The 23,041-nt window shown below is 39.0% G+C and overlaps 1 long non-coding RNA gene across 7 annotated transcripts in view; it reads left to right on the forward strand.

Moving 5' to 3' along the window:
* The window catches only part of LOC142038985 (uncharacterized), a 40,093-nt gene extending 32,246 nt beyond the window's left edge, over positions 1-7,847 (forward strand). For 6 of the 7 annotated variants that reach the window (XR_012652772.1, XR_012652773.1, XR_012652768.1 and 3 more), the window contains exon 5: positions 4,330-7,847. This is a non-coding gene — a long non-coding RNA (uncharacterized LOC142038985). The remainder of the gene's footprint in view (positions 1-4,329) is intronic. The other variant, XR_012652769.1, reaches the window with a different exon arrangement.
* The last annotated feature ends 15,194 nt before the right edge of the window (positions 7,848-23,041 follow it).

Genomic DNA, 23,041 nt, shown 5'->3' on the forward strand with positions numbered 1-23,041 from the left:
TGCTGTATTGGTATCAAGGATTACTGATGAGGCTAACATGATCCTGAAGCTTTGTGCTACGAATGTTAAAATACAATGCAGAACTAACTACAGGTTTTGGTTAGCAAATTCCTCCCTGGATTAGGGTATTCAGGACTTATACTGCTGGAAACAGAACCCAAAACTATACAAAGCTTACCTGTCCCTAGACTTTATCACAAGCCCCAAACTTCAGTTCACTGACATGCTCACTAACATCTATAAAACTTTTCCGTTAGGCTCCCCCTGGTTTTGGTAGTGATATTAATACGCAAATCACACAGCAATTTTCAGAATGAATATGACTGATATAGCAAACCCCTGTAACACCTATGACTCTTCTTCGCTGTCTGTGGAGGAAGCCTGAGGATACCAGGCTATCTAAGACCTATGGCTAATTGTCAGCTCAGTCTCTAGGCCATGGGAAGGTTAGTTTTAAAGAAGATGGCACTTAAGGGACATCTGTGTGACACATGCTACAGTGTCCAGAAATTGGAGTCTATGTATTTTGCTCTAAATCTAGAGAGGAAGTCACTAGGAAAAAAGGGAAAGAAGCACGGGGGAATAAAAGTACTTTTGAAAGAGAAGAAATCTACATTTCAATGAAAATCCTTTCAAGGCATTTCAAATAAGAGTCTGAGAGAAATAATTACAAAGTTTGGAGAGAAAGAATGTTAGCTTTGATATCTTTTTCTTCTATGAAGCAATTAAAATAAGCAATTTTTCAAATACTAAGCAGAAAATTACTAATGGCTGAACCCAAAAGCTTTCATTTCCTTCTTGGGGCCTTTATTCTTCTAAAAAAAGACAAAAAAAATGTGAAGGTGGTTTTCCAGATAGATTAATGCATAAAGCAGTCGCTAGTTGGATGTCATAAAAACTACAGCAGCATAGAATAGCTGAGATTAAGAGCTAGATTTAAATCATGCAACAGTCCAGTTAATATCAATGTCTAATTAAGAAATGCATAAGAAGTCTGTAATGTTGATTTGATGGAGAAAAACTCTAATAGGGTTTCTTTTGGAATTTTCCATTTCAATTGCTGTGTAGACTTTTAATGGATGTCCTATCCAGTCTTTGGTATTAGCAGGAATCATCCTCAAATTAAAACCAAGGCCTAAAATGGAACACAGGTAGACAAATTAGCTCGTCTGGGAAGCAGTCTGGGTAGAATGACAATGTGAGCTCAAGCTGAAATTTTAGTACAAATAAAAGAGAACAAATGTCTCAAATCTGGCATGGAAACCCTATCTGCTTATTGTTTTAAACAATCAAAACCCTGTGATTTTAAACAATGCAATATTAACCCATTTCCCCACCTCCCTAAGCCCACTAAAATCCCTGACAATTCATATTTAGAAATCCAGACCACTAAGCATTATTAATTAGTCTTTTTAAATAGGAAGGCTTTCTATAGTTATGTATATTCGTAGTATGTAGAGGTGGGCTCTTCTTTGCTTGCAATGGCATTTAGAGCACACAGTTCCCTATCGCTATCCATGAACGCCATTAATCTCCCACTTCTTTCTGGGTAACTAAGGTTCTTAAACTCTTTGAGCAAAACTAAACCTGCAGCATCCGCTGTGTCACACAGATCATCCAGGACATTTGGTCTCTAGATGTGAAAGGGGAACTGGACTTATGCTGCATGTCACTAATGCTCTAAAGTTGTTAAACTAGGAACAGTGTAACTGTTAGTACGCACAAATCCACATTGCAAAGAGGGAGAAAGCATAGCACTGGATTAAAGCAGCAGTGTATTTGTTATCACCACTTTGTTGTTGACCCAACAAATCCGGAGGGAATTATCTCAAGAATCCAGGAAGACGGCAAACTCAGAATAACCCCTCTGACCCAGGCAGCAAGCACGCTGGGGAGTAATTTTTAAGTTCATTAGAACACATTAAAATACAATACATTGGCCATGGTAAAGCGAGGCATGTGATTCCATCTGTCTACATATTTCTTTACAGTACTAAATCCATCCAGAGACCTTTCAGAATTATATAATTAAGTCTTGTCACTTCACTTAGCAAACAAAGAGTGGAAAAGACTGGACGTAAAATCAGAATAACAGTGAAAATTTGGCACTTGCGAGTCGCTGTCATTGCCTGAAATGTCATGGTCCAAATTCATGCCTGACATTACTCCATTGATCAATGACGCACAATTATGTTGTATTAAACAGTGATACCATGGCCCTGGGGGATGCCCCAAGGATTTTTCCTCCTTGAAAGAGATGGGAACTAGGATGTTCTCAGTGAGGCATCTGCCTTCTGAAGGATACAGAAGGTCTAATGTGAGGACATTCAGGTCATCACAGGAGTCTGATTTTTTTGCCCCCCTCTTGACTGTATGACTGGAGAGGTACCATGGGTAAAGATGCTTCTAGATGATTGTTCAAATGGAGCACTACTCTAGCAGGGTGCTTTGTCTGCAAGCTTTGTTGGATTTATGCAATACTTCAGGAAAAAAAAAGTATAAGGCAGGATGTCTTTTGCAAAAACATGCAACAGACAAAAATAAACAAACCTTAACTTGTCCAACACACTTTAGAGCCACAAATTCTGTTACAGTTTTGCTAAATGAGAGGAAAATTTCTCCTTTCCTCCATAAACCCATCCTTTTATACATTACTGCAGTCATGACCTCACCGCAGTTCCTAGACTCTTTCTGAAAAGATTAAAATGAACTAATATACTAGTGATCTCATCGCAGTGTAAAGGACATCTTACACAGGGGGAAAAAAACCCAAACCAGGAGAACTTCAATACTTGGTTTGCATCAAGAGTAGAAAAAGCACTATAACATCGTCGTGGAGAAACACTAAAAGGTACAATGCCAGAGAGCCATTTTTCCATCTTCTTACAAAATATTTGGATTTGTCCTACTTGATCCTGCCTGTCACACCTGTCATCCTTTTAGCTGTCTCCACATCTGTTTTCTTTCCTTTTTTCCTGCCTTTACCTGTACATTCCCTTGTCTCTTCTGTGCCCTTCCTACATGTTTTAATGTACCTGATTACTTTGAATCACATACACTACTATTCTCAACTACATCCAAAATACATTTTGCAGATTATAGACACACTATCATGTTATACAGAAGTATTCACACATACTTCATTTATAGCTTACGTTATTCTGGGTAAGAACCCCTTTCCTACATGTATATACAGTTCTCAGGCCAGGGCGTCATGGATTATGGCAGCTCTCATCTACTTTGGAGCTGTTGTATCTTCTAACAGATATCAGGAGGATGAGTAGGAAGAGATAATTTGTTTTCTTTGTTATGAGAACCCATAAATTAGTATTCATGTAATGGAGAATCCCACCACGTTTTTAATGTTGTATCACATTCGGAGGTTGGAAACTAGAATATCTTCAGAACATGATGAGTATACTGTTAATAATGTAATCTTATCTGTTGCACCCATAGGTATGCCCCAGCTCTGGCTTGAGATCACACCATTAGGCAATGAGGTGACAAACCGGTTTCCTTTCTCAAGCCGAATGTCACGTAACTAACTGCCCAGGGGCCAACTTTGGTGGTGGTAGCATCCCCTGACTTTTCAAGGGGATATGTACCAGCGTGACCCGCTCCACCCTGTAGGCTTGGCAGGAGGAAACAAAACTGCTCATTTCCATCTGTGACATTTCTCAGTAGGAAGAAAGCCATGAGGCATCAGACTGTAGGCTGGGAGGCATCAGAGCAGCCACTTGCTAGACACTCATAAAAAAACCTCCAAAAACTATCAAGTGGAGATGAGTTCCTGGGTTAAGCAAGCTGATATAATGGGTGATGATACCTTCCTACCCACCCAACAAGATTTGTTACTCCTCGATGGAGTAACAGACAAACATATCCAACCCCAAATGCTCTGCAGTTGATATATCTGGTTTAGTGAAGAAAGCCCCAATCAGTGATGAATATTATAGGATAAATACATCCTGCAGCATTAGTAGAAGTTCCAAAAGGCCCAAGGAGCAGAGCAGAGCATGTTACCAACAAGAAAACAGTGGGTGAAAAGCTGTTGTAATTCCTGGCCCCAGGAACCTGTCTGGAGGCACAGACTTCCCAAGGCAGAGGGGAGTTGGAGAACTCCAGATGTTCAGCGAGATCTCATCCCCCTGCAGATTCACCAGGTCAGCTCGGTCCAGGCCAAGGGAGCTGGGCAAAGTCCTCGGCTCTACTCCAAGTTCATTGCTCTATTGATTGTGAAGAGGTACTTACAGTAGATCAGGATCTTGAACTGAGACTGGCCTACCAGCTGAAGCTGTATGAACTAAATCGTATATTCCCCAACTACAGATAAAACCAGTGGCCAATTTTAGCCTAATCATCACTTCTGCCAGCGGAAAGAGAAACTCTCTGAGGTAAGTTCCCTTGGATATAATTCTTTCTTTCCAGGTTAAAGAAGGGCTGCAGCTAATACATATCCCGAGTCGTAATGTGGATTTGCACCTTTCCTGTTAAATATAGCTGGTTCGTGTCTAAAGCATCACTTCTATTCCTAATGCTCACTTACATCATTACAACTTCTACATTAGTTGCAGGTGTGAAATGCCAACTGATCCACACTTCTCTTGCTGTCAGCAGGAGAGTAATGTATGTCAAAGGCCTGATTCTCAGAGGTGAGGTCACCAGGATCTCCATTTGCACATCTGCTTTGCTAAACACAAAACTCTGGAGATTTGCAGAGCTCCAATATGCACAAAATGGGATGAGTTCACCGAGGGCCATACATAAACTGTTTATGCTTCTCATTTAGTAGGCAGGTCACAGAATTTTCCCTCTATACAAAATATTTGCTGTTTTACAACAGGTGGCATTTTGCTAGTCTTCATATGAGGATACTTGTATGTTCTATATTAATAAGGAAAAAGGCTACACTTCTCCATGTTACATGATACAAGAGAAGTCAGGATACCAACAGGTTAAAAAAGAGCCTAATACATTAAGCAGCTTCAGAAAGATGCTACTATTCAATGTGTCCCTGCTTGGACTGTGCAGATACTGAGGTTAGGAGACAGCCTGATCAGAGCTCCTGGACAGACAGTGCTGCTGGAGCCTGCCTTACACAGAGGCATCCAGATTTAGTTTTGAGGGCTTCAAGGGGAACGTTCCAATATTTCTGCTTCCTGCTGTTAGTAGATTTTTTTCATACTTCAGAAAAAGTCTTCTGATTGTAATGTGTTTGCACTGGATGCCTAGATGATTCTTGCTCAGGGACCTGTAATACACAGTATTTTCTGCCTTCTACATTTTACATGAGATCAAAGACTAATCATACACATATGCCTAATTCTTTCTTGATTTCTGCTAATCTAGAATATCCTTCAGTATCTGCAATAAAGATACCCACAGGTAGTCTATAGAGACTATTTTTTTGTTTTCATGTATGGTAAATATTTGGCCTTTTAATGTCATCTGGTTATGACATCATGATTCTGGTTATTCTGGACTTATAGGACATTTTAAATACGTGCACCCAAGCATCATTCACCACTATGCACTATACTTTTCCTCCCTCAGTTGACTATTTCTAAAGTTTTTTTGGATAGTGGAACCAAAATTGATCTTAACCAATATGAGAAAACAGGGAATTGGTCATCAACTACATGTTTTGTTACATGGAATTTAGGCCTACCATCCCCATAGTGACTTTATTTGAATTAAAACCAAGTGATTTAAAAAACCCAAACATAGCATACTGGGGAAAGCCATAAGCAGAACACATAGGTCAGAGCACATTTCATCAACATCTGAGATCCCAACCCTGAGATTATGCTGCTCAGAATGGACATCTTAAGGAAGCTGTTAAAAATAATTTTCACAAGCATCAGAAGAGATGCACTTGTAATAATGAGGAAGGGAAGCACTTGCTTTTTAAAGAAAAGTTTGATTCTGGAAAAGACTCATTATGTTGGTATGGTAAAGGAACTGTGCTGTAGCAGCCGGTGTAGCTTGTATGGCTCTTAATGGAAGTGGCTATTGAATTGAGGTGTCCTTTTCCCCTGAAATTTACACCAGAAATTCAGAGCAGAAGTTTGTCATGTTTCATCAGAATGACTTCATCACCTTTCTGAGTAATAAGAATTACATTTATTTCCATGGGCTGTAGAATATAGACATAATAAACCCATGGAAAGGAATGGGGAGAGAGATACTGATTTTCTTGGGATGAAACAGAAAAATTGGTCTTGAAAAACATTTGAGTATTATATGGTCTGGATTTTTAAAGAAACTTTAAAGAAACATTTTCCAAGTGCATGTCTGTTAGTTTTATTTTCATTTTTGCCATGTATAATTATGAGAAACTTACAGACAACGCATAAGATTTTTAGTTTCTGTTGAGAATTGCCTTTTCCAAGATAATTCTGTATGCTATTACTTTAGCCCACTGGGTATCATGTAGGCAAGGTGTAAGATTATGCACATGAATATTTCTGTCTACCACTTATGCGTGCTGAGACAATATCAGCTGATACTTTCTCCTATCATTGGTCCTTATTCCATAGAGGATATTCTTTATTACCAGCAAGACAATTTGGTAATATCATGTAAAGTGTTACAGCATCATTGATGTGATGATTTACACCTGCTAAGGGTCTGATCATTGAATTTTAAACCATATTTTAAGTTCAGAAGATAGAGAATATTTTTTCTACAGGACACTTTCTATTTTTAATACAAATACTCTTTGTTTAATTTATTGGCACAGTTCTTCTAAATGATACGGAGCTTTTGAAAATGAAGACACCATTTTTGCACATTTGTGCTGCACTGAAAAATTTAGAGCACACTTCTGTACTGGATTAAATCAACTCAAGTCTAAACACCTAAATGCTATTTTCGACAACTAGGCATAAGGGACATACCTTTACAGGGATTCTAAAGAATACAAAACTAAAAATATCTCAGTTGCAGAGCAAATCCACTGTATTCCTTCCTCCACTTTGTGATCATGTTTATATATTTTTTTTAACCCTTGCAGGTTTATTCCTAAGTCTGTTGGAAATGGAAATGATTCCATTGACTCCAACAAACTCTGCTTTCTACTGGATTAAGGAAGATGTTTGTACATCAGATTTTCTGGTGATGTCCTACTAATGAAACGTGGAATTTTATAAACACATCAGGGAGGGTAAGTGCCCAAGAAAGAGATGTCAGATAGAGATCCAGAAATTACAGTCTACTTGTAACAGAAATAAAACAAGGAATGCTTACTAGTGAGTCGTGAATTTCTTTATAATTACTTCCACATTTGGGGCGACTTTTTCCTAAATCATCTACAGCAACCCTGCAATTCATGGGACTTCTGATAGTTGTTATGATCAGAACAACATATCTCATATATGACAAAAATTACTTACATTGGAAAGGATTTTTTTTCTCCTCAAATTACTTTTCTGAGGCTTTATTTCAATCTCCAGCTGTTTTCTTATCCTCCTCCTCATTTTCTTTCTAATATAAAAACAGGAGTTCTTATCAATTTAGAAGAGAAATAATACTAAAGAAAATTCAGGCAGAACTGTAAAGCATGGTCTATTTTAAAGTTTCAACTCAGATAATAAGAATCTGTTATGCGCTGTACTTCTCTCATGAACTCAGTTTTCCATAGTGCATTCAGTGTTGTAATAATGGAAATCAAATACAATTTTAATAACTCCTTCCATTAAAATGATCTATTAATGTTTTAAGACTCCAACACTTATGAGCATGATTCTAATTGCATGATTTTGCTGTGGGCAGGTTTTATAGATCTGCCTGATCTTCAGATATTTGCACCATTTGGATTATTTTAAATAAATTAATTTTCAAAAGAGTTTCAGTCTCAGTAACAACAGTTGGGTGTGATAATGGTTGTCTTGTGGGTAATTGTACGTATCTGCTTCCACATGAGAAAAACTAGATAATTTAGAACTCTTTGAAAGGAGATGGCTGAGGTTTATATGATGACAAATGTTATGAAGAATGTTCTGAAGATGGGAATATTTATTCACTATATTAGTACAAGGAGCAAAAGAGGTTTAAAGTGAGGAAAAATTTGTTTGTTGTACAGCACAATTAAATTGCAGAACTTTCTGCCACAGAATACCAAAAATATAATCAGATCAAAAAAGGACTAGAAATTCATGGAAGATTGTTTCTTTGATACCATTAAACATTTTTGTTTTATGCAACTTCTATTGTTAGCCTCTGCAATGCACTGAGCAACAGGAACAAGGAAAATACCTCAGAAGAACTAGTTTGTGTTTGACTTCCGACATTTTTCTGCATATCTGCTAGGGGTTTCTGCCACAGACATGGTGAGGGGCTATCTGGACCTTTGGTCTAAGCAAGCACAGCTACTTCTAGGCAAGACAAATGGTTGTCTGGAAGCTTGCTCCTCTCTCCAGAAACCTGTGAAAAACCTCAGGTTTTCCTGTCATTCTGCAGAGTGGGAGGAGGAAAACTAACAGGACAGTAAGGTAGAAGGGGTAAGCAGGGCAGCACAAGTTGCAAAGAAAGCATTTGCTGAGTGGCTTTTGAGGGCCCTTACCTTGACACGGTCCCCAGGCTTTATCTCTAGTGGTAGGCTCTTGGCCACCGGCATGCTGGCTCCTCTCCTCGTATGTGCTATTCTTCCCCTTGAGCATCCCTTGAGATCTACAGCAGAAGGTTCCCTCCTTCAAGCTGAACTGAAACATCAACACAATCTTGCACTCTTGATTCAACATTTCTTCTGGAGAGAATTTACTCCGACTTTTGTTCATGACAAATACCTACGTAAGCCTCGAACAAGTGAGTGTTACAACTAGAAGTGGTAATTTTCTTTGGGAGTTAAAGTATTACTATTTACCAAATGTTGCTAACTGTACACTGAAAAGTGATTCCTTGTCTACAAAAAATAGTGTGTTCTTTGGTGAATATGGCTTTACCCACTCCAACAGTGCTAGTTCTTCTGCCTATTTGGTGAATTCTATGTCTGGCATGACAGAAAAGAAGAAAATTTCCCCTGATATATCAAGTGTGCATTTTCCTTGCAGACAGAGTCTGAACAGACTTGTTGTGGAGTTTACACACTGGCAAAGAAATAGTGTAAAAGTTGTGCAAAACCTATGACAAATTTTTACTTCAACAGAAACACTTTAGATCAGTCCTATTTGAGAGTAATGGAAGGGACAACAGGCCATAGGTACACAGGCCTTGAGAAATGTAAGCTTTTACATGAACAGATACTCAGAAGTATGGATAATTTCAACAGTATTTTAAATTTTCAGTGCCGGATCAACTCAGACCATGAAGTTCTCAATTATTCCTCATCAGAAGCCAACCCAGACAGGAACACCCCGAGATACTGAATTTATGACACAAGTGGATTATGTCAGGGGTCTTCCATGAAAACTTTGTACTGGAAAACACCAATCAGGCAAAAAGGTTTGGAGGGAATAATGTGGTTTTCATGAGGCTTCAACTGAAAAAAAGATGTTAAAAGACATTTCAAATCTTTGCAAGAGTCCCAATAGATATTTTTCTAAATGAACATTTATTTGCTTTGAAATATATTTAGTTTTAATTTTTAATCTGTAAGTGAAAGCAAAAAATGAAATATTTTGAAATTACTGAAGCAAATGGCTCAGTCTGATTTTTTTTTTTTTTTTTTTAGCAGCTTATTGGTTAGCCAGAGAATTAGTCGAAAAAAAATGAAATCTTGAAAACTCCCAAAGGACAGAAAGAAATACTTCTCTGCCAGCTATAGAATGAGGGAAAAGATAATGCCATTTTCATTTAGCACAAAGATTTAGTAAAATACCCACATTTCCATAGAAGTTGCAAAGACTTGAACTGGGACACACTTTGGGTTTCTTTCCAAGTGTGATGCTTACTTATGGTAAGTGATAATGTTTTTACTAGACCTGGTCATCTACACTCTTAGATAAGTAACTGGAGGTATTCCAGCTTCTACAAGGCTTGTAGTCTCTCTTTCATATGCTGTCACAAATAGGGCAGGAAGCATAAGCAGGGAATTTCAGTTTTAGTCCAAACTAATGTGTTTAAACAGAAAATTATGATTAATTCTTAAATAATTTAAAAATGTTCTCAAGGAGAAAGAGCCCTGGATGCCAGGAAGGGTCAAGCTTTGTAGGTGAGAGAGGGAAGGCTTGTATAGCTACACTGTGCTGTGCTAATGGTATAGGGCAAGAACACCCTTAGATGCCTGCTCAATTTGTCAGGAATTTCTCTTCTGAACTATTACCTCCACCATTCCCCAGAACACCCTCAGTCCTTTTATCTGCAAGCTATCTCAAAGTTTACTGTCTGCCTATCGCCTCAGCTGAACCACACTAATAGTCAGCTAATTACATGTGAACACTCTAATTTGCTTTATGTCTTTCTCAAAAAAACCATGCATGTGCAGGCATGCACATGAGTAAACTTTTGCTCATGCTATAAAATTGCAGCACCATGTAGAATTGGTGCGCCAGCCAAAGCATGAAAAAATTCATTGCATGTTTGCTGCCCCCTCCGCTGCTTTTCCCCCACCAGGCTACCACCAATGCTTGTCATTCCTGATTTGCAACATCACCTGTTGCTCCAACACCAGGCTTCTCTTGACCAGAAACTGGAGCAGAGAAGAGAAATACGTGTTTGTCATTGAACTGAACTGAGAAGAAGGAAGAGGAGAATGATAAGATCATAGCCTGCAGCACTTTGTTTATGAGAACATCCTTCCAGTGATATATGCCTGCACCAGGTGAAAGTATTGTGTCACCCCTAACATATTTTAAATGCCAGGGCTGTCATGCAAGAAGACAATGATGAACAAGTTTAAACAGAATATGGTATTAAAGCCATGTACAGAGTGTTACCCTTTGAAGGTTTGCACTGGAAGTGCTTAGCAAAATGTTTCCAAACTCTTATATTCCCCTACAGAACCTCTCTTACACAGAATTTAAACTAAATGAAAATATTTCTGTTGCAGATAAACTGATGGGATTATACATAAAGTGGTGCATTTTCTCATGCAGGTTTTTCAGGCCATTTCACATGTCCTCCCTGCCATATTATCTGAACTTCTCATAACTCTATGGCTAGGAACCCCATTTTGCTTAGCAAATAGGCAAATAAAGGTATGTCAACACTGTGCACTGAAGAGCACAAACTGGCCCCAGGTCACTGCATGTCAGAGGTTGACTCGGACTAGCTCTAGCATGCTCCTGTGGGCTGAATTCCCGTTAGCTGCTGGAGCTTCCAGACCACATCATCTGGTTTGATTTCACACAAAGGCATTCGGTTTGCGTGCTCCAAGACTGCCTCGCGTTGTGAGGCAGGGTAAGCAGGGTCATTTGGAGGATTCACTTCAAAAGTGCACTCCTGGGCCAAAGTGAAAGGCTAATGTAGAAGCACCTTTTGTCACAAAGCAGGTATGGCCAGAGCTATCATCATATGGCAGTTTTCTTCCCAGATATTTATCTTGAGCTGAACTGCACGAACACCATCACAATGTTATAATGCTGTTGCACAACATGACTCATTTGCTCAGACTGACGGCTCGAATTGAGCCTTGGGAAAGCCAACAGCCAACACTTGATATTGAATATGGGCATGACCATATCCACCTTGGATTCAGGTGAAAGAGCTTTAGCCATGTATGTCACATGGGAACAAAGGCAAGCGTGACACCGTGGAGTTTTACATCTTCGAGGCAAGCTAAGGTCAGAGCCACACCATGAACCATCCAGGACAGCATTAATAACACTTTACAAGAGAGGAAAAGGACCTTCTGATTGCCTGTAAAAAAGTTCAAGGAGCTAGGGTTTCTTAAGCACTTACTGAGGTCCTGTATGGTCTTGTGTAACGTGTTCAGCATCTCCCCATCAGTTTTCCTTTCTGTAAAATGGAGATACCTTATTTTTCTCACAAGGTTATTAGGAGGGTTTTCCAATTAAGGTTCTTTATAAATGGCAGTGTCTTGCAAACAGTATTTAATCACCTGACTAAAAATGGTCTCCAACTTCTTCCAGCAGAACATTAGTTTTTATAGGGACTAGTCACAGTGTCCAGCTTAACGTAAGGCTGCAGGATCATACACTGCATCTTTAAGACATAGTTTACTTCTGAATCAGTAAATGTACTAGACAAAGCAGCCATTATTTATGCATTCCTGCATACATGGCAAGGTGAAAATAATAGAATAAACATCATATACTTCATTATGATATCGGTTTACACTTCCAGGGTACACAAAAAGAGGCCATTTCATCAAGCTAATTGCCTGAAAGTAAAAGAGAGAGAACTTTAGCTATTAGTCTATTATGGGGCTTTTTTCTTAATCACAAATAGGGGCCGTGTGTCCCCAGGGGGATGTGTATTCTAATTTACAATTGAACTACAGATCAGAGCAATCAATCTTGTGCAGCACTTTTACAGTGTAATTGCTGCAACATAACAAATAAAAAAAAAAAAAGCAGCCTAAGTCGAGTTTCAGCTTGAGGTGGAGATATTTACCAGGCATTGGTTCAGGGTGGGAGGGAGGCAGAGAGAGAAGAGAGGCGCCAAAGCCATGAATATGCAATGAGGGCTCATTAGTGCCCCAGTGTTGCCATGACGAATGGCATTATCCCCAGACTGGTGCAGCCTAAACATGAATTTTATAACGACCCATTTATCATGACTTGTCATGGGTTTCTTTACTGTACTTTCTACTGACTCTCACACCTTCCACCATTATCACCTCAGAATCCCTTCCTTTTGTTATTTTGTCTTATTCTAGCTTAGTTTTTGGTAACAATTCTCAACCGATAGGGAGAAGAGGACTGCAAATAACAATATGCTGGTGTTCAAGAGCTTAGAGCTTCCTAAACTGAAGACCCACCGCCAAATGTGTAGGTGGTCTTCAGTCTATTTACTAGCGGATAAGTGTCCTCATTGTCAGAAATATCTGCAATCTTGTCAGTTGACTCAGCAGAAAGGTCTCGGATTGACTGAGCATCGAGACAACTATCTTTCCATTCTGGCAGATGTGATGGATGAATCTGTTTTGTTGACCTAGGCCTGTCTAAAAGTGCTCTTCCTCAGCCCACTCCAGCTATGTGCACAGTATAAAAATCCACCCCTCATCTTTATATTGATAAAGGTATTAGATCAGATAAATAGACAAAACCTGCTTTCTCTGCAGCTTCAGTTAAACTAAAAAAAAATAAATGTACTAGTTGTAAAACCTAAGTGATAGGAAAAGCATTTACCATCCAGGAGCAAGAGATATTAGTCAACTCTAAAGGAAAACAAAATTACTGCAAAGTAATTAGTGTCTGGCTTTAGCTCATTTTTGGTCACTGCACGTTGTCTCTGTTTTACTGCTGTCCCTTTGGCCTACCCGATTCCACATTTAATATACCACTGCTTATAAAGAAATCCCTGTGGCTCAGAAGGCTGAATTGCCACTGCTGGGCTAGGGCCTGCTCTCTAGTATATAGAGTCTTTCATTTCCCAAGTTATGAATCTGACATCTCATGGCCAAATCCATGCCAGTTTATTTCTGAGAAGTCTGTCCTCATTATTTACCCCAAATAGTTTCACTGTCAGTATGCCTTTTTTCCACTATGAAGTAGCTGGAGTATCTGAAAGTATCAAGCCTCTCTTTGTTGGATTTTACACTTTTGCTATTACAAGAATTTGTCTTTAGGGATAGAAAAATCAAGCAACTTATTTCCAGCTATTACTTGGATAGGACTTCATGTTCTTAAACAAGTTGTGAGCTCCCATGATGTCTGAAAACAACTCTCCCGAGGTCTTACATCAGGATAGTCCTACAGTTCTTTCATTACTCTACTGGATGTTTGAAAATATTAAAAGGCATCTAACATCCCAGTCCAGCAATTTATAGACTCAGAGTCTGGTGCTGTAGCCCTCAAAGCCTCTATTTCTTCCACAAATCCGCACTTTGCTATTATTGTCGCCAACACAGGCACGTGTTTCGCTAGAGAAGTAGTTTGTCAAAGCAACAGTCCATTATCCAAAGATTCATCACATGTTCCCACTTTGGTACGTGATGGAAGGGAGTCTGGATGTCAGAAAGTAAGGAGAAGGGAAACCTTCCTCTCAAAAATGTGCGTTAGGTAAATGGCACACCTTGATTAAGCTGGGCATAGCTGATTAGGCCAGCATATGCTGATGTGTTCTTGTTATTTTCTTTTTTTTTTCTTTTTTTCAAACCCATGCGTGTTCCTCTGGAATATATATATGTATATGTAGTTTTTAAAGCCCCAGACAGCACCTTGCACAAGTCTCTGACCTTTGATGGAGAACCTCTGCTCTCACTGCAATACAAACGATGTTCTGTTAATTATCAGGAGACAAAAAAGGAAAAGAAATCTCTCAAAGAAGCAAACCAGAAATAACTTCTAATATTGCAGATAATGTCCACTGCCTTTGCAAGGACTCAGGACACAGCAAATATTATCATTATTCCCAAGAATAAATGTTTGCCCTATGACCCAGGTGATCTGGATCATCTATTGAGTGGAGAGAAGGGAGAGTTGTCAGAAACAATATGGCATAATTAAATTGTTCTTTTTAAACTCCTATCAAGCATTCTAAAACTTGCTATAGTCAGTCTATAAGGTCAGATTGATATGCCTGATTGCCGAGCCATTATCTGCAGTTTATATGATGGAATAAGCAGATTCCTGTTTGCGTTAGTTTTAGTAATTCGCAGGTCCCATCCAGGGAGCTTATTCCATTATTTTATACCAATACATGCAGGTCCCTCAGGGAAACAGGCTCATCTTTCTTCCACTCACCTCATCAAAAAGATAGACATTGAAACAAAGATTATTAAAGGCCAGCCAATGCAGATGACATCTAGCTCTATGTCACTTTAACGTCCAGTACCACTACAATCATGTCAGAGAATTTCTAGGTTGAGATCAACAACCATATGGAGGGCAGCTGCCTAAGACAGAAAAGCATTCACTATTCCTCAGTCAATCCACAAATGGCAATCATTAAAATAAAATAATTGCAATCCTTGAAAATATTCAGTCCTTGGTTCTAAACCAACAGGCCTCTAATGATAGGAAACACCCAAATTTCAGGAGGAAAAAAGACAACTTTCATTGTCACAGGAATCCAGCTTCCAATAAAAATATCAGCTGTGAGATTGTTTCAAAGAAAAATTAAGAAATATAGGCAAGATTTTAAAATGGAAGAAAAGTCTATAAGGTGGGACTAGTTTATCCCAAATTCAGGGGAAGTTTAGTGACTGATTGCTGTAGGATTAGAAGCAGGCTGTGAACAAACTCACATGAAAATTCTGCTCCTAATGTATATTCTAATGCAATCAAATCCTGACCATATAGTAAAAGTCTGCAAAGCTATATTCAGTAGTTTGCTACATTTACAGATAGAATTCACAAACTTAAGATGCAAAAAAACCCCAAAACAACTGGAGAACTGCAGGTGTGATTACCATATAATGCTGTTCAATTGACATATTTACAAGAAAAACTAAAAAAAGCAGATACTATTTCCCTGTAGAAAACAACACACTTTTAAAGACATGATAAAATGCTAACCCTGAACACAAAACTCATTCTGAGTGAATACTTAAGTATTTGAACACCTGGGTAACACCAGGAAGATGTCCTTTTGTGCTTGTAAGGACTACTGGTTGTACTATGTAAACCTGACCAGTATTTTTTTCTTTTTGTGGAGAAATCCATCCCTCTCTCCTCAGTTGTGTTTCAAATATGGTCTAGTATTTTTTTTCTCCCTTCAAAGCTTAACTTTAGTCATCCTAATGAACTAATGATCTTTTCCTCTGGATAGACTTCAGCTTTGTCTTTAAGCTTCCTCCACCTTTCTCTATGTGGAGCCAATGGCTTGCTGCTCCCCACTTTTAAACAAACAAACAACATGTCCTTCTTCCCCCTCCTCCCCACTTTCTTTAATGACATCTTCAGTCATTAATGAGTTAATAAAAATCTCAAAGTCATCTGGGAATAGATAAGGGGAAAGAAAGAAGAGTATTGTACACATAATGACAGGCTCCCTGCTGGCCCTAAGATGTCATGGGTCAGCCATGTCAAGAATGTGTGTGCCCAATCATCTGCTGATTTTTATCAGCAAGGCCTCAAGCAGAATCTGACACGGCCAGTTTGGGAGTTACAATGAATAAACAATGACTTCTTGGATTGTTGGCGGCTGTGTGATAGAGTGAGAGGGTTTATATATACTAAAACATGATGACATTAGCAATCAATATACCAATTACTGGACAAGTTATTGGATGAAGAATGCACATGTCTTGAGCTTTGTGCACTTTGAACATACTACCAGCAATGGAGACCACAGAAACAATGTTACTTAACCCTTCCCAAGCTAGATATGCTAATACCTGATGATGCCTTGAAGTTTCTGAGAGTGTGTGGTAAAAGAAAACCTGGTCTGATTTGGCTTATTAAGCCTTTCAAACAGAAGACATAAGCCTGACAAATTTCTTTTTCATTAGGACTTGAGGAAGAAAGGAAGAGATTTTTTTCAAGTGAGCAGTTGGGTTTTGGAGCAATGGATTCTAACAAATTTAAATTGTTCTCCATAAAATTTCAGGGGAAATAAATTTCTTTTCACCCAAACACCCCTAGCATACTACACAAACTTCATCACTGAGAGATTAGAATGTATCTTTTATAGGATGGTTAGGCAAATATCCCAGCAGCTGTCACCTGTCTATTCTGCAGTAGAGAAAGGAAGATAAAAATCTAACACACTTTTCTTATTCCTGTGCTACTAGAAATGCATTTCTGCATCTGATCAGTGATCATCTTCTTGCTTCCTTTAGTTAGCTCAAAATATTCAGTGTTTTGAGTTTGTCTTCTGTTATTCTGGAAGCGATTGTAAAGATTCAATGCCAGTGTTATAACTGAAGCCAGAATAAAATGCAGTTAAATAAGTCACCTAATTCAAAGTACAAATATAGAAGACAACCAAGGTGGAGACCAGTGTGGTAGGCAGACCCGCTGTATCTGTATGTAGGTGTAGCAGAAGCATTGTCTAGATTGAAGTTAAACAGTGTCAACTCTCCATTGTCCATTATGAGGGACAAGTCCATGATCTAATAGAAAGCTCATGGGTTTTGCCTTGAGATGCATCATTAAAATGTGAGAAACACAGATTTTATGATGGTTCTCCATCTTATTCTGCAGAGCCTATGAATGACAGCCTTTACTGCGATCTAGGAACCAGCGATGCCACATACCCTTTGACTTTTTCTCAGGTGGGGGCAAACAAGACAGGGCGTAAATACAAAATTTAACTTTGTCTGCCAGGGCATCAGCCAATGCAGTAGAAATTGTGCAAAAGTAAGGAGGTAGAAGAGTTCAGACATCAGACTGGCACTGTGTACTTACTGTGTAGGAGGGGCTGAATAAACTCTTAAGATCCATCTCTTACAGATCACTTTTGTGATGTAAGGGCTAAGGCGTTACTCTAAGTTACAATCAAATCTGCTCCTGCTTCTCAGAGCACTAAGCATTTCTCAGAGTTGTGTTGGACAGTAATGGCAGAGGGACGAGTCTCAGACAAAGGGGAAAATTAGATGAGACTACATCTGGTTTTAACTGCAATGGTTATAAAAAGTTCAGCTGGATCCTTTCAAATGGTTCTTCCCTTCCCATTGAGTAAATTCTTGAAAAGTTTGGAAGTGAATTTGTCCAGCATATCCGATATGAATAACAAAATGCTTTTAAATGTAAATGTTTCATAAAATAGCACCATTACAATACATTACAGTGAATACAGTTAAAAAACTCAATAATCCCTCCTCTGTAATTTACAATTAACTTTTTGCCTCAAGGTAACATCTACATTCACAAAAATAATGGTAATAGATTGACCTTGTTATGAATGGATAACAAGCTGGAAACAATATAGTTTGTCACAGAGCATTAACTGTTACTGTTGAAATTGTAAATAATGTGTATAGAACTTACAATGTAAATGGCTCCCCTTAAAAATATTAATTATGTCGATTAAACACTTGATGCATAATGGATTATTCTGAAACCTATTTAAGTCCATGTGAGACTGAGTGCACCATTTTCTAAGATCCCATTCCCAGACTACTGGAAAATCTATGGCTGTGCTCTGACTGCTCAAGGTGGACAAAGGGCTTACAATGGAATATAACCTTAAATTAAAGATATATGGCTGCTTCTTTTGTTTGGATTGCTTGCATGCTTTTTCACCGAGTACAGCATCAGGAGATTAGACTGTCTAGATACACCAGGCTCTTCTGAGATGCTTTTAGGCTGCTTTAGAATCTAATGAAAAGCAACCTTCAACCAACAGCACTGGCCATTCACTGGAGGATCCCTATGAGATAGAGAGCACTCTGCTGGCTTTTATGCCACTTTGTAATCACTGTTAATGGGACAGAAGAATATAGATAAGTTTTTACACGCATCTGGTTTCTCACACAAAGGTGATGTAACTCATCACCCACAAGCCAGCAAAAGCCATGAGGGCTGATGCTCCTCAGCTGATCTCCTCTTTGTGTGTCCTTTGGAGCCAGGGCTGTGCTCAGCTGGGAGGAGGGGATTGCTATCACATGGCTTTAGAGAGTGATCCAAAACTGGTATATAACACATGGCATAGAAAAGATTAGACTTTTCTCTTAGTGCCTGGGGACCGCTAATTCACAAACAAGAGACTAAACCATATTTTTGTGCTTCCCAACCAAAATAAGTGCTCCTCAGCTGTAGCTCAAGACTGAACTTAACAGCACAATACTTCAGTGTTCTGGCCAATTACCATGTATAGACTGTTGCATTATAAAGGAGGGATTCCCACTAGATTATCCACATAGAGAAAGTGATATTAAAACGACAAGCCACCAAGAGGTCAAATAACCAGTTGCCAGGAGTTAGAATAACTAAACTGTGGAGCAGCAATATCTGAGGAGCTGGCATGTGTCCCAGGACTGGTTGTCACACAACTGAAAGAAAAGACAGCTGGAATCTTTTTGGATTGGCTGTTATTTTCTCTGAACATAGTGTAAATCTATCACTTTGGTTTTTCAACCAAACGCCTGAACTGGGAGTTGAGAAACTTATTCAGTAAAACATAAGGTCTCTTTATACCTCATTTTTCTGTGTGAGCTTCATCTACTTTGTTTAGCTTTATCCTTTGGGATCAAGGACTGTTCAGACATTCTGAGCATAAAGACTCTGATTATAGTTAGGGCTCTTCAGTGCTCCTGTAATCCAAGCAAATCACTACATCCTCTCTTGCCAAAAGGTGTGTTCTCCCATCTGGGCTGAAACAAAGTCACTGTACACGTATAACTGAGAAGGCACCTCTTCCTCCACGATGGGGTCAAAATCCCAGCACGAGGCTGGGTAAGGAACACTCAGATTTCCCTCCACCCAATGCTTTTCTCTGGGCAGCTCTTGTTACACCTTCAGTTAAAGTTTAGCTGTTTGCTATACATTCGGTGCCATCTCTTTAAAGATGTACATCTGAATGGGCAAGAAAGTTAGGGATTAGCAATGGGCAGAGGTCAAGTCTGTCAAGACTTTAAGCATGTCGTTGGTTGTAAAAAAGATTACATTACTGGCAGCTCTTTGCCAGATCAGTACTTCGATGCCAAATGTTAATCCTTGCTGGGGACAAGATGGCTTGTAAATGTTATAGGAGAACATAGCTTTTCCTGTAGAAAACAGGCATTTATGGTTAAAACACAGGGATTATTTTCTCATGCTTACATTTGCATTTCATGCCAATTCACTCTTGCTTGCCCTGAGCTTCGCTTCAGTACTTACACTTAATCGCTTAAGATCTTTATTTGTATAGCTAAGGAGAGTATGGTTGCATTCTTAAAGCACTGGGGAGCAGAAGAGCCAGAGCTCAGCCTCCAGCTTTGCCAGAGAACTTACTCTCTGACACTGGGCAAGGCCTGTTTGCTTGCTGAACCTTAGTTTTCCCGTCTGTAAAATGGAGCTGCAGGTAAAAAGGATCCTGTAAATTTTTATTTATGACTGTCAGAAGAACAGTGTTTGTTGGATTTATAAAGCAATCCACCTATTTTAGTGTGGCTAACTATATATCTGTGATTTTATAAATAATGTGCTTTCCTACAATTAGATAGCTTTGGGTGAGCTCAAGTTTCCAGGTCAGGTGTTTACACCAGGACAGCCAAGGCATAAGCCAACACAAGATTTTAAAATAACAGAAGACTCAGGTGGCCCAAAGTTTATTCTGCTGTGGGCTGAGAGCATAACTGAGTGTAACTAGCAGCTGTTATGAAATGTGTGCAGGACACTGCATGTGACTAGGCACAGTCAGGAAATTAATATTGTACCAGTAGATCTCCAGCAGCTGACTATGCTTGTACAGCTATACCCCAGTACCCAAACTGTACGAAGTCCTTTGACTCTCCTACGTGAAAGGGAAACAAGCAGATCTGGGTACAAACTATGCTCATACCTGCTTTTGGCATCTTGAGATCCTCAGTGTCTCTGTGCCTCAGTTTCTCATCCTATTTTGGGTGGTAATGAAACTCTATGCTAAGGCAGAAATCAATAAAGCTTCACTTTAAAGAGTCTGGTGAGGTCCAAAACACTACTGCCTGATGCACATGGGTTCTAGAGTGAAGGGGACCATGTAAGTTCCCAGATAGATTTGATGACAGAGTTCATAAAATAAGAAAAGCAAATTCAATCTGGGGAAACCTGAGCTTCTAGGTTTCATACCATATACACTTAATAGCTATAAAATTAGAATACTCTGGTAGAAGGAGATTCAACATTTTCTCTGGCACGAAGTAAAAAATGATATGCTGCATACTGAGTATTAAATTGTGTTAGTTCAGTTTTGTTATGCAGATGGATTTTTTTCCTTCCCTTCTACTCTTTAAAATGTTTTGAATTAAAATAGCTTACTCAAGGTCACCGAAGGCATATGGTCCTGCTCAAAACTTTAAACAAAACATTAGTTTTTACAACCTTTTGTAATTTGGTATTGTATACAACATGGTTATAGACGGAGTTTCTGTAATCTTTGCAGTGGGTGACAGAAATATGAGAGCCAAATTTATAAGCCATTTAAGTGAAGCATTTAATCAATTTCATGCATAGGAAATAACTCCGATTGCTTTGCTTTATCAATCTTGCTTTCTCAGAGACCTGCAGTCACCCCAACCTCAAAACATGTAAGTGTGTGTGGGGGGAACCATATGCAAAAATCTAATGATGTACACAGTGTCAGGAACTTCTGAGGACTGCTTAAACTTACTTGCCAGCATCCATAACCCCCCTTGAGGCTGTTAATGTATTTCAGAAGGAAGGCAGAAAGCCTAATATTTATAGGAAGTTGCAAGGCCTCTTTTTACAAAGTTTTTCATTAAGCACCTTTTGTCTAGAATGAGTCTTTGACACTGTGTAGAGTTAATGCAGATTAAACTTGCCTCTAATACTAAGGTGTTTGTGTATGTTGCCTTTAATCACTTACAAATCCTTAAAAAACCTCCTTGCATCACAAGTCCCCGTTTCCATAAAATATGAATAGCATATAATTTGACAAATTCAGAGAGACACTGCTTGAGACGATACTGCTTACTAAGGCCATAATAAGAAAAACAACAGATTGAGGTCTGACTGTCTTGACACCCACGTAAGAGTTAAAAGTCACACTTACCCATGACTGTAACTGGGGGAACTCTCTGGGGGCTTCATCTTGTAAGAGACTGAAGGATTAGAAGAGTTCCTCTTCTGGTCTTCAAACCATAGATCTGGATGGACCACCTGATCCTTGGCATTGGGCAAGCAGATGAGAAGAACAACACTTCTCACCCTTTCCAGAAGGCAACTGGTGAACTGGAAGATCCTTAGCTCCATTCTTTATCTAGTGGCATCTATACTCATAAGGAGATGGGATAGGACTGGTCTGCTGGTATGTGCCAGCACAAGTTATTACTCTTTCTACAGAAGGCAAAGGAAAATATTGTCCAAGCCAACCTCATGCACTTCTCCTGTATCTGAAATGCCTACCTGGAGTAAGAGGTAAGGCTTAAAAGACTATTTTAGAGCACACTTTTTTCTCATGTACTACAACAGTTTGTTCGATACCCTAAGCGGAATACTACACAGCGACTTTTTTTCCTGAGTGAAAAATTCCTGAAGGAGCAAAAAGGCAATCTCTCTGATAATCATCAGCTGCTCAGCTATATTAAATTTAGACAAGGCTACAATAGTGCCAGAGTTGTCCCCTGCCCTCTAAAATTAGAACTGAAAGAATGGTGGGCATAGCGCTAAATATATAACTCATTTAAAAATAATGTGCTCTCAGGCTTTCCTAATGCTTGAAAAACTGATCATCATAAATCCCTAAAGATATGTTTGCACAGCCAGCCCGCCTCCACCAGCCCCAAACATGTTTCAGTAGGATATGTCTTTTCCTGAACATCCACTTTTCTTCACAGTATACAGTAAAAAAAGCAGTAAAGGTTTGCTGCAGTTAAACAATACACTTCCTAGTTATCTAGGAGGACAAAAGCTTAACCTGGCCTCTGCCTTCTATATAGAAGCAGAAAAAAGAGGAAAGAAAAAAAGAAAGAGTTAATATTTGCTGTGTCTCATAAGCACTAGTCCTGGAAGAGTAGACACTATCCATTTGAAATGATCACAAGTGTGAGCTTTAGCCCTTCAAGCTGTACAAAAACCTTAACAATCCTCTACAGAAAAAAAAAAAACCCCAAACCACAACAAATTAAGAAACCTCATCTTTCTACTTCTAATTCTCAGATCTAGCAAAAGCTAATGCTAACAATTTTGGAATAAATAAAAAAAGACAATAGATTAAGAGCAGTTTTGGATAGAAATAGAGCAACAGAAAACCCACAGGAGAGCAACTTCTACTTAAGGGAAGACCTCTTCTTGCCTTCCTAGCTACCTTCTAACAGCACATATGCGGAGGAGGACAACAATGACAACAACCTCCAAGAAGAAGATACATTGAAGGGAGCAGCCCTAGGGCTGCA

This window comes from Buteo buteo, chromosome 13, assembly GCF_964188355.1.
Source record: "Buteo buteo chromosome 13, bButBut1.hap1.1, whole genome shotgun sequence".
Classification (NCBI taxonomy): domain Eukaryota; kingdom Metazoa; phylum Chordata; class Aves; order Accipitriformes; family Accipitridae; genus Buteo; species Buteo buteo.